The 13,627-nt window shown below is 34.7% G+C and overlaps 1 pseudogene; it reads right to left on the bottom strand.

Annotated features, from left to right (window-relative positions):
- Window positions 1-13,627, bottom strand: part of LOC131737408 (NBAS subunit of NRZ tethering complex-like) — a 183,277-nt pseudogene that overhangs the window by 35,887 nt on the left and 133,763 nt on the right.

Below are 13,627 nucleotides of genomic sequence, written 5' to 3'. Positions count from 1 at the left end.
ATCTACTTCAGAAAGGTTAAAGAAGAATAAAATCAAGTTTCTGGAATGGCCTAGTCAAAGTCCCAATCTAAATCCGATTGAGAATCTTTAGTATGAGTTGAAGAAGGCTGGGCACAAGAGAAGTCCTCGGAATTTGAATAAAGTGGAACAATTTTGCATTGAAGAATGGTCAAAAATCACTAAAGAATCATGCCAAAAGCTAATTGACAAATATCCTAATCATTTAAAAGAGGTTATTATTGATAAAGGTGCCTCAACTAGATATTAATTTCATTTTCCTTATCAGGGTATGAATACTTTTGAATGAGTATTTTTGTAGTTTTGCAAAGAAATTACTGAAATAAATAATTGTAGACATCTATTTCTTGTAACTTTTCTTCCTCATCCACAAAAGCAAAACTTTTGCTACAAAAGATTTTTCCTATAATTATTTGTTTTCGAGAAATTAAAAATTTCTATTGGGATATTTAAACTTTTGACTACAACTGTATGTATATTGGTTGGAATTTATAATTTCTTATGTTGACGGCTACTTTTGTATGTATTTTAGTATGTATGATTGTAGGCTATATATAACACATACGTTTCAAGTGCCATTGGTGTTTGTAGTTGACCAAGGGATCATGGATGACGTTATAAAAAGGGGACGTAGTGATGTGATCTGTTTCTTTGTGAATGGTTACGTTAAATGACCAGAAGGAGAACCTGTGATGTGAAAAATGAGTGTTTTGTTTGTCGTTACTAATACTGTTTGTAATCATTTGGACAGCTAACACGATCCAGAGCTGACGCCAAAGGCCAGCACTAAACCCGGATCAACAACTATGCACTTTTGTTGTCACTAAAGAACTGTATTCACTACGAGCACTAGAGCACGCACTGTGGACTGGTGTTTGTGTTTGCGTTACGTGTGGGTGAACTGAAACAAGACTGTTATTATTTTGGGGAAAACCCGCGGATTATAAGTAAGCAATACACATTGCTGTATTGCTTCATTAACATTGTTATTGTTTACTGTTGTTAGCCATCAGGCATTGGATTATACAATTAAACCTTCATTGCACTGGGATCATTGTTTGTCAGATTATTGATCACCTGCACCAGCACACTGTTAACCACTTTGCCACAGTGATACTGGAACTCACTTTGACAGTAGATACAAGTAATCCGCTTTCTATTCAATGAACCGTCAGAAAGTTAAAAAAAAAAAAAAAAATCACAATTCCTATTCACAAGTCCTTCAGTTTGAGTGCTTTGCTACATAATGCAGTTCCCTGACTAATTTTATATTCAAACGTTGACTAAACTCATTCAATCCTGGCATGCACTGAAATGGTGCCGCAGGAAATTAATTACGGTGTGCTAAGAGGGACAAAACAGGAGTGCTATTAATGTATGTTAAAAAAAATTATCTCCCAACAATATAGCTACCAACCAATGTGTTATGCGTCTATTTAAATATGAAATGTATTTGTTTAACATGTAAAATTTTAAAGTGTATTTCATTTCTACTGTATGTATTATTATTTATTAGTATTATTATATATTAGTATTACATTTTTTGAGGTTAAAGTTTAAGCATGAAATCCAATGCTAGCTTTGTTGTTGAAGTTTCATAAGCAGACTAGACCTGTTTAATAGGATTAGCCAAATATAATTGAACCTCTACCAGAAACAGCTTTTTCACAGCCTTATGCAATTCTTATCGTCTTAATAATCTGCTATCAGATGCAGGTTAACTAAGAGCTTTTAGTTTGGAGCTGTATCAGTGTAGTGTAATTAAACTGATAATGGATCTTTGGACTGAATTAATCTGACATAGTAAAAAACTACAATATTAATCAAACAAGATTTCCTAGAGCAATACAGGGTAGGAGTGAATACTTGAATACAAATACAATTAACTGAGCTTGCATGATCATTCAAAATCATTTTTACACTATATTGAAATTCTATATTCAGGTTATAACATACCGTAACTGAAATCTGATTGAGCAGGTGAATCGCCATTTAACTTACCATAGAACAAGGGACCAGATAACTCGGACACAGTATTCAACACAGATACAAAGCAAAGGTGATATGTATCCAATTGAGAACCTTTTTTGCTATGGGTATTGTACACAATTTTGAAGACTTTGAATGCAAACATCAAAAGTTGTGTCTTGTTTCCTAGTTGGCAATGTAAGCAAATCCATGTGGTCACGTGACATGCCATGTGTCACTAGATCTATAAGATCTCTAGATGCCACGTGTCACTAAATTCTATAAGCTGTGCATGAGTTGTGTGTGAAAGCAGAAAGATCTCTGTGGTTTCACAGGTGAGTGTCCATGTGTTCCTGGAATGGCTACTTATGCAGACAACCACCACCGGAAAGCACAGCTCTGGGCCCAATTTGGTCATGATGGATTGATACTCATGTTATGTGTAAGTATAATTTTAAGTTCATATGTGCTTTGTTTGTTACCTAGCTACTTTAAACATCCTAAACTATTTGGGCAAAGAAAAAATATAATCAAGTTTTTTTTTAAAAACATGATACTACCAACCTACCTCAGTTTAGAAACAATTCTGTGAACAGCATCCTGCACCACAGACAGGGGGGAAATATGCAGAGGCACCGAAGACAACTCTAGCAGCTGCTTGATATGGTCAAGAGCCTGCCCATCTATAGACAATGTTACAGCCAGCTCACGAACATTTTTCTTTTCAGATCTGGACAAATCATATAGATTGCAGTACTTCTGTAACAGCTCCTGCACACAAATGACAAATTCAGTTATTGATTTCCTCTCTCATATTCTCTTTCATCACCAGTTGTTTACACATTTGTGACAGCTAACAGTATTTTGTATTCCTACTTAGCTCCCTGTCTTAATCTAATCACATGTTGATGAATGTGGTACTTTCATTTTCTTGAAATTGTAGTGAAATATAATTTTACTGGAAAGCTGAACTAAAGGAAAGTGAGATCAATTGCTGCCAGCTATTTCATTGAGTCTAGGGGCAAAAGAGTACCATACTGCCATTGCTTCCGCTTTGTTTTAAATAGTAACACTTATCCCAGAACTTGGGTGACAGGTTTTGTACTTTGTCACTTAAGGTCAGAATATTGGATTTTATGACATTCCAGGAAATGTACATTTATCAGGAGCAAGATTTAAATCCTATATATTTCAGCAGATTTTCTCAAGCCATAATTGATCTAATAGAGGTTTCCTTACTGAAAGTGCAATTGGTCTTTGGGGACAAAAACAAAAGATTTTACAATACTTTTTTGTATAGAACTTGCATGGATGCCAGGCGCTGTAATATGACATTTTAGAAGATGTCAAAGTTATTTTAGGTGAGACGACTAGGCTGCTGACAAGTCACAGATTTCCCTTGATAAATTCTTACTGAATGGGGTCAAAAGAAGAAACTGACAATGCTTGTTTTAGTCCCTGGTCCCTACGCATTCTGTAAAACATTAGATGCAAAATAACAGATTTTTTTAGCCTGTCAATGCATTCTATGTTACAGCCAAAGGGTGCAATTTTTCAACAGGTAGTTCACATTATCATGTCACATTAGAACCAGGTCAGGAAGGTTCTACCTGTGACAATGTTGTTACTCGTGTGCAAGACACCAAAAGTTAAAACAACATAAGTAGTCTATTACGCAAACCCTGACAGACTGGACAGTGACTGATGAGAAAGGATCATCATCTGTCATTACCTGGTCACTGTTCTTCAGGGAGAGAATGAAGCTGTGACTGAGTGTTTCCAGATGAGCAAGTGATTGCTGGAGATGATTCAGAGCTTCTTCCAAGCTGACGGAGGAATTCTCAGGAAGGTGGCTGCTGTCTTCTGAATTCTTCTTCCTCATCTTTTCACTTAACTGTTTGACTGATTTCAGGGTTCTCTTAGTAATCTCCAGCCTGGCTTCAACAGTCAGCTACATATAATGACATAACAGAGACACTATACAGACAATGAAGCTGATGAACGTTATCTTAAAACTTTTATCATATGGTGACAATACCAAAAAACACCCCAGCTCAATTCTTAAGAGCGTCTTCTAAATGTAAAATTGATAACAGTTTTTCTATACTGCTTATTCCACTTTCACGCTTGTTTGGGACCTCAACTAATATTTTATTTTTATTTGATACTTTTACATTTAGCTATTTTAGTTCTTTTAGCATCATTATGTTAATTGTTATTAAGTCAAAATTAGGTCTACACAGTAACTAGCAGGCACGACAGGCTAAACAGCTTTTCTTTTATTCAAAAACATCAAACTTCAGCTTTTATTTTATACGATGCATTTATTTTAACAAAGGTTAGTACCAGCACCAGCCCCATCTCATCAACTAACCACTTTAGTTTAGGAACCTTAAAAACAGCCCTGAATAATCTGCACACCCAGAAAATGTACAAATCAACAGCTATCCCTGCTAGGGGTTGTCAGAATCAATCAGGTAATCCTTGTCATAACGTCTCATTTATGTTACTATTTAAAAATTACTAAGGGATGTTAATACGAACCATCTACATGCATCGGAGTGCACAATGAGCTCCCAAAAATGCTGCTGGTACAGTGCTACAAATTCCATTGGGTACTTGGATCGGTTTTATCTTTTGTCGGTTTCATTCCATTTGGAATTTTATGATAATGTCGGTTTCTCGGTTTGGGAAAATCATAACCGTTCATAACTGATTTACCTAACAGACAAAGTAACCTAGCTAAAGCTACCTCCAACAAATAAGAAATATACATAATGCATTATTAAAAAGAAAGAATGTTTACAATGTGCACATTAAGATGTTGGCTGTTTTGGACTCCCATGATTCATAAAACTGTAAACTGAAGACCAACATCTTTACTGTGAAGAGATCTAGACAGAGACTGACATAGAGAAAAGCATCCTCTTCATTGAATTGAATGTTAAACATTGATGCTCTGTTAGGTCCATGTGCAGTGAAATGTGAAATTCAATTAAATGCTCTGTTCAAGAAATAATGAACTTTTTTTTCTAGAAACCACAGCGTGTGTGTATTCCCTTGGAATCTGACCTTCTCTTATCTTAATTACCCTTTAAATATACATGCATTCAGTCTGAACACAGGCCAACATTGTCTGGTCATTAATTTCATGAACTTCTTATAAAAACAGCAAACCACCAATCTTGTGTCTGCATAATGGGGTCTTCAAGAATGTATATAAAACAAATATGTACTGTAATTAAATAATTAAATAGTAATATTGCAAACCTTTTATAGGTTGCACGTTCTATATGAAGTGCACCGTATAGGGGTTATAGTATATTTGTATCAGTATTAGGGCTGTCAATTAATCACAGTTAACATAATTTCTTTAACGCATGTTAATCGCACTCCTGTCTTGTCCCTCATAGCATCCTGTGATTCATTTCCTGCGGCACCATTTTAATACACTTGAGTGCATGCCAGGATTGAATGGGTGTAGCCATCATTTGAATATAAAATTAGTCACAGAGCCACATTATGCAGCAAAGCACTCAAACTGAAGGACTTGTGAATGGGAAGTTTGTTTTTTTAAAAAAAACATTCTGACGTTTCATTAGATAGAAAGAGGGTTACTTATATCTACTGTCAGAGTGAGTTCCAGTATCACAGCAGTGCATCTACTCTGCTGTACCACATGTGTGCTAAACATTGTTGGAGAAATTCATAGTTATATGTTGTATGTACTTGGTAAAATTACATTTTAATTCTTACTCTATGAGACTTGAGATGCTGTGATACTTATTAAGTTTGTCTTTCCCCAATCTTCCTCCCCCAAAACATTCTTGATTGCTCTACTTCAAAGGACTAGATATTAGTAACAGGATTGTAAAGACTTACATTGGGGAATGGTTTAGATTACCTGCTGTGCTGACCTGCCAGTTGTCTAAACAAAGCTGATCCTTCTCTTTTAATTAAGAAAGTCTGTCTGGAAGAAAACCATTTTTTTCCAATAAAGGGTTAAGGTACCTAGTGGACACCAGGTGCCATGACTCTCTCCCATGAAATGACTAACACTATGTTCAAATGTAGTTTGACGAATGAGTAACAACTTAACTGATTAAATTAACTTTAGAATAATTTTAATAATCAACAAAGACTTTATTAGAATATGGGGAGAAATCCTTAATAAATGTTCCCTTGACCTCATGTTTCTGATAATTGAACAAGTATCTGCTGAAGTGCAGGAAACTAAAATCGAAATAAAAAAACAAGAGGATGTTCTAAAACAAAGACTTGGCCCTGATTTTACTAAAATTGAAGATTCCATTAAGTTAACTATTGAAAAATATGAAGAGAATCAAGAAATACAAAAGAGACACTATAGATTATCAACACAACAACGTCTATAAGTGGGAAAAGATGGACTGAGGTGGCCCTATTCGAAGAAGGGGCAGCAGTGTGGAGTAGTGGTTAGGGCTTTGGACTCTTGACCGGAGGTTCGTGTGTTCAATCCCAGGTGGGGGACACTGTTGCTGTACCCTTGAGCAAGGTACTTTACCTAGATTGCTCCAGTAAAAACACAACTGTATAAATGGGTAATTGTATGTAAAAATAATGTGTAAAAAAATAATGTGATTGTATATAAAAATAATGTGATATCTTGTAACAATTGTAAGTCGCCCTGGATAAGAGTGTCTGCTAAGAAATAAGTAATAATAATAAAGGATGGACAATTACCTTTCAGAGGGATCCACTACAGCTGAGAGCGATTACCCAAGTGACAATGATTCGAGTCAACAACTAAAGAAAACTTTATTCTCTACAAATATGACTACATGTACAGGTAGTGAGAACACTACTCGGGACATTACACTGTTTAAACCAAAAAGTGTTTTTAGCCCAAATGTACCAAATGCATCTATTAATACTTCTGTAGAATAGTCGAACAAGATGTTATGAAGTCCCTTGAAAAAAGACTATATTTTTTACAAGATAATTTGTCCCTAGAGGAGAGATGTGCTTTAACTGAGCTAATGAAAGATGAAACCATTGTGATTAAGCCAGCTGATAAGGGTGGAGCGATTGTTATTCAGGATGTGGGTAATTATGGAACTGAGATACTCAAACAATTAGACAATAGCAAGTTCTACAGAAAACTAGAGAGTGAGCCAAAGATACTCTTTAAAAAAAGTTGATACTTATTTGGAAAATGCTAAAGAGACATCAGAGACTCTACAGATATAATTAATAAAATATCAATGGTAGACAACCTTCCTGATGACACTTTGTTGGTCACTTTTGATGTTGAAAGTCTCTATACAAATATCCCCGATTCAGGGGGCTTAGAGACTATAGATTATTATCTAAGAAATCGTGAAACTGGAAATGGTATCGATATATAGATGATGTGTTTTGTATTTGGAGTGGGACTGAAAAAGAATTGAAGATTTCAAGAGTGACCTTTGTACTGCTGATTTGATGGACAACGACACCTGTGCCGTCTGCCAGTTCTGTTGTCAATTACAGATGATGTTTCTCTGTAGTTGTTGATTATGCTTCGGATACCACACCTTGAAAATCAAGTAATTCGAGCTATTTCACTCAATGTTTTTTCTTCTTTATGTCAAGGTTGTTATAATAGTAGAAAACACTAGTGGCGGCTTTGAGTAAATTGTTGATGCTCATAATGCATCACAGTAGAAAAATGCAACATGTCTAAGACTTTTGTACAGCAGTGTGTGTGTGTGTATATATATATATATATATATATATATATATATATATATAGATAAATAGATAGATAGATAGATAGATAGATAACATACTGAATATGTTTGCTGATGTTTAATTTCAACATGTGCCCCAAAGTTTCCACAGTCCTACACAACTTGTATTTGACTATATCTGCTCTCGGCTACTGTAATAGGTTGTTTCTTTACTTAGTTTATTGAGTCAAGTATTTTATATACATTCTTCAGCTCAGTATTGGATTAGTGACTCACAACACGGCTTGTCAACTTGCTTCTACCCCTAGAACTGACCTGTAATTGACATTTCTCCTTTCTTAATTTACACTTACACAGTGATGCCCCTTGGGTTAACTCATCTGCATCTACTTCTAGCTGATTTTGCTGCCAGTTCTAGTGGAAAATGCATGCCAGCTTGTGCGGAAAATAAATGGGTGACACTCAGCTGCACTTCTTGGTCTCTTCCTCCCCTGCTGAATACAGTTGAACATTCAATAGCAGTCATTCAACTAGAACAGCAGTAATAGCAGAAACCCTTTTGCTTGAGGCACTTAAATAATTCTTCTCAAGAATGCTACATTTTTGGGGGTTGATAACATAATTTATTAATTTTCTGAGCTATTATCTTTGGAATGACCTTAATCTGTTCTACATAAAACTAATATATGCACAAAGAATTGTCATGAAATGCTATTCTACATGCTGCAGATGTAGGCTATGTTGACCAATCTTTACATTATACTGATAAGTGTAATGTGTTATTTATATTCCTGATGGTGAATTTGATGCTTACGCAGTAAAGGATTGTGAAGTATAGAAACTGGTCATTCAAATCACAAACAGCAATAACAAAATTAAAATATAAATCTTTTCTATTCTTCTGTTGAGTCTTCTATTGAGACTGTAAAAACACTTTGGCATTCTAAAAATGAATTTTTCAAATACCATTAATTGTTAATTGAAATGAAAAAAAGCAAACCTGTTAAGAAAACGACCTACCACCTAATACATAAGGCATAACACACGACAGGGCGTGGGTTGTGTTGTATTAACATATGGCTGTGGATGGGTTGGAGGCACGAAGCTCTAGAGTGTGTTATCCTGCTTATGAAATGGACACAATAATACATAGGAAAAAAAAAAATTAAAATATTTTTTTTTAAAAACCAACAATTTTATTGTATATTCTTCTGCTTTGGAGAAAAAATAGTCCATCAGACACGGTTAAACTGGAGGTTTTCAACATTTCCAACAATAAATACAATAATAGAATACTGTTTTATCCCAGCCGGGATCAAAATATTTAATTGTAGCCCTGTCCAGCTACTTACCTCAAATGCCTGAAGCTAGTTACAAACGAGAGTACACGCAGCCGAGAACGTGCTAGACCCGGGGGAATGGCGAAATTTAGTTGCAGGCTTTGCAATGCGCTAGGACGTGACGGGGGATAACTAGCCAAAACGGCTAAAATAACATTAAAACACAGCTAAAAACTTAGCGACTGAAACTATATATACTGCTTTCAGCGAAAATGATCGAGAAAAATAAGTAATAAGGCACAATAGAGTAGTAACTACTCAGGCTCTCCGTTGCGAGTTTAATACGTTATGTATTAATAATTTATTAATCGAACTGTAATTAGACAAAAATAAGTTCTGCAGTGTATTAAACTATATTTATGCACCCCTCAGCAGCCAATCAGCATGTAGCATCCAAACATTCTGTTTTATAATAAGGTGTTAATGTGCCTGCTCCTTCAAAAAATGATGAAAGGTATTATGTGAACTTTTTGTACAAAACGCTATTATGTGCGAGAGCTACAGAATTGTATTCAGTACCGGTACTTTGAAAAAGCAGGTTACATGAAGGCAAAGTATAATAGGATTTACCTCTACCCTTGTAAAATACAGAAGCCTTGACAGAATCTTTTCACAAAGGCATAATGGCAAAAAAAAGTCAGCAGCCATTTCTGCCTCCATATAAGGTTATATGGCAGATTGATCCATATGTTGCCGAAGTCATTACTGGCATAACCTGGGAGAGGGTATACTACGTCTATATCCAAGGTATTGTACATTTTTACCACTGACAGTTCTATAGTGAGTGTTGAAACATTTTTTTCCCAAAATTTTTATTTATGTGCAAATGATAGAAATTCAGATCAAAACACTAAAAGGAGAATGCATTATTCACCAGCTCTTTCATAATAAACACGGAAATAATAAATTATACATGAAAGTCCTCCAGGAATTTTCTGAATGTAACATTTATAGACATATACAGTACATACATTCAAGCACAATCTCCACTAAGTGTTATTAAACTAATGCCAGTCATAATGATAATAATATTTAATTAATAAGTAATTTATAATCAAGGCCCTTTATTTTTTAATGATAAAAGTTTCAGAGTTTTACAAAAGCCAAAAACTATTTTTTACTGATTTTTCACACTCAATTTTACCAACTCAGGCATGCTAAAATTCTGTGGTATACCACGAAAATACATGACTTTACGTTCGGTACATACATTTAATGTATGTCCGATTGCCCCACAAAATAAACCCTTATATTAACGAGAGAAACTTTCTGGGAAGTATTATTTAGAATAGAAAATAAATAAAAACTAAATAAAGACCAGTGGTAGTGTATGATTCCTTATTTCAGTTTTATTCTCTTTCTCTGCCTGTGTTTTCTTCTCATTTTCCCTCTGTTACTGCGTCACTCTTCTTATTCAGGGTCACTGCTTTATAAGGTCATAGGTAAGGTTAGGCCACAATCACAATGTATTAATTAATCGATAAACATGTTTAACACTGACAGCATCAAACAAGCTTTCATATATTCATAAAAAGGGCTTTCTTTCTGGATTTCTGGCTTGAGGCACCAGTATCAACAATTATTTTTAAGGTTGAAACAACATGTTATTGCTGTATGTTTATCTTCAATGTTTTTCATACATAACACCTTGGGGACCATTGCTTGCTGTAAAGCAATTTCTGTAGTGCCAATGTTGGTGAGAGCTTATTTATTGAAATGTAAAGCAAAAAAGCTGGGAGATAGTGTATTAAAATGAGGTTGTACTTTGTTGTTGGTTTCATTTTCTCAATTTCAATGAATTATCATTTTGTTCTTTTCAAGGTCAATTAATTGTAGTCTTTCAAAAGATAGCCCAACACGTCAGTCTGTTTCAAAGGTTTTTAATTAAACCTAATTTCATTAGCCTCCTGATTTATTTGCAACTGAAGCAACAGGCGCTTAATCACATCAAATTAAACTTATAATTCAGCTTCAGGTGGCAGAAAGGTAATATACTTGTTCATTAGTTCTGTAGGCAGATGTTGAAGTTATCACATAAACTCCCTTTGGTGCCATCCCAAAGATTGCAGCAAAAAATGTACCACAACAGTCATCAATCATGATATGCTTAGTGTTCTGTTTTTTATAATAGCTACACCCAACATTAAGGCTTAAGGCCTGGGAATTTATTTCTGAGGTTCATTTTAGTTCCCTGTACTGGTCTTAAAATTTGAATATCCTTCACGGATGTTGCTTTGAAAATATTAGACTTTTATTTGAAGTCAGTCAACTTGTTGTTATATAGCTGTAGACATTTTGTATTGGTCTGAACTCAATGTATATTGAAGAGCTTCAATTTCCACTTGTCAGATTGACTAAAACAATTGTTTTACCTTATTGCTAGGTCCCTGTGAAATTCACGGGAGAATTAGAACAACATAATAACGTGCAATTCAGTCCTAAACCAGCTAAACTGATCAAAATAATAATTAAGTAACCAACCCTTTAAATTCTGGCTAATTAGAAAACACCCAATAATTAAGAGGGACAATTATTTATATTTCTAGAAACTGGTGCATTTAAAGAAAAAGCTTACCTCGAGACTTGCTGTTTTAGAACAAATAGATGCACCAACAAACTCCAAAAGCATTTCTTTGAGAGATTGCATGCAGCAATAACCGCCTGGTGTGCTGCACACTGATGGCTATAACTTATTTTGAAAGCCGTACTGTAGCCGTAATTTGTCAAATGTTTAATAAAGTTGCAGAATTAATAAATACATACCGAGCACTGGCATAACAGTTGCACAGCACAGATGGCAGAAAAAACAAACAGTGTGTTGTTAAAACTTTCCTTGAAGTTTTTGAAAAGTTTACAAGCTGCTACAAGCCTGATCAATGTAGAATAAAACCCAATTTTATTTAACCAGCTCACAAGTTTCTGAAGGCAGTAAGGATTTTAGACCCACAACATGTTTGTATTTTGGATAAAGAACCCCTCCTGTTAGATTGTATTCAAGGGTTTGATGATCACTGTAAATCAGAAATGGAGGGATATCAACTATATGCAAAAGAAAATGGTAGTGGAATTTCTTTGACCGAATTTTGGAGAAATGCAAAATAACTATTTCACAATTTAGCATGAAAGGCTAAAATATTTGTCAGTTGTTACCAATTCTGTTGAAGCTGAAATAAGTGTCTCTTCATATAGCACACTTTCACAGAGCAGCTTCAATCCATGAAAGAAGACCGGGTTAACCAATTGACGATGCTGAAGTTTAATAGCAAAATATATAATGCACAAGAACTGAGAATGATTTTTTTTGTCTTTCATGCAAACACTTATGGGGCTTCTTATGCCAACTTTTTTTTTTTTTGCATTATATTTAAAGAACCAAACAAAACCAATAAAAACAAAGACAAAACAAAAAATAAACACAGCTTACATATATTACAGAATCTATCAAATGCCCAGATTCCAATAAAGGTTATAATATCTATAGTGTTCAGGGATCAGTGCCAGAAACAGGAAATCCATTTAAAAAAACAAACAAACCAATATCTCCTCTTCTGTTGACGAAATATATATCTGTGCCCGGTGAGATCTGATATCAAAAAATGTAATTTATTTTTTTTACTAAATGATTTGCGTGAAAGTGTACTGGTAAATTAAAACCTATAAATAATGTATTTACACTTACACACAAAAAAAATCACATATCCACAGGGATGTAGGGTTTAAATAAATGGCAGTAGCCATCTACAGCGTTCTGTTTATTCATTTGCCAATACGTACGTTTATAGTAATGGGATGACCAATTCAAATGGTTAGAGTAATGTAATGGGATTATTGTTTAATGATTTCTCATTACATGGCTTACTGGAGGCTGTATCGTGTAAAACACAAGGCCCTACTTATTGCACCAGAGCTGCTTTACTTTGTGTAGGATAAGCCATTTCTACACTAAGAAAGTAAAGACTAAACAAGTCACCTTCAGTTGAAAGCCAGGCCAGTTGCTGAACAGGCATGTTTAATTTGCTGTTAATACCAATGCACTGGGCCTCCTAACATTCTAGTCAATAGACGAAAGATGCCCTCGTCAGGCAGCCCAGCTATCTGTTGCAAAAAAAAAAGGTGCAATTTTATCTCCCTCGCTCTCTCTTCCCAATGCACATCAAATTGCAATCAGTAGAAAATATTATCCTGTATTACATTTCCTGGGAAACATTTCCTCATGTCTGCGACACTTTTATTTGTAAAGCCTGTCGCTACATAAAGTTCAAACACCTTTCATCTCTTACTCCTTGTGGGTTTACAGCACAGGGTAACCAGAAGTATACCGGGGCCTCAAGAGTCAAACTTGTGAGAAAAGTTTAAATAAATCTGTTATGGCCTAATTAAAGTTTTATTTTTTATGATTAGTTTTATTTTTGTTTAAATTACAGAGAGGAATGATATAGTTGACCTGAAAAAAACATTTTCACACTGAAAATAGAGGATATAATCTACAGTTTTAGCAGTAAACAGAACTATATCTCACAAAGTCAAATGCTAATAAGCATAGGGAATGAGTTGCCAAGGAGAAAGAATATATAAATGGATATTATAAAT

Source organism: Acipenser ruthenus, chromosome 6 (genome assembly GCF_902713425.1).
Source record: "Acipenser ruthenus chromosome 6, fAciRut3.2 maternal haplotype, whole genome shotgun sequence".
Lineage (NCBI taxonomy): Eukaryota > Metazoa > Chordata > Actinopteri > Acipenseriformes > Acipenseridae > Acipenser > Acipenser ruthenus.
Note: the sequence above shows the minus strand (reverse complement) of the source record. Positions and strands in the feature narration are given on the sequence as shown.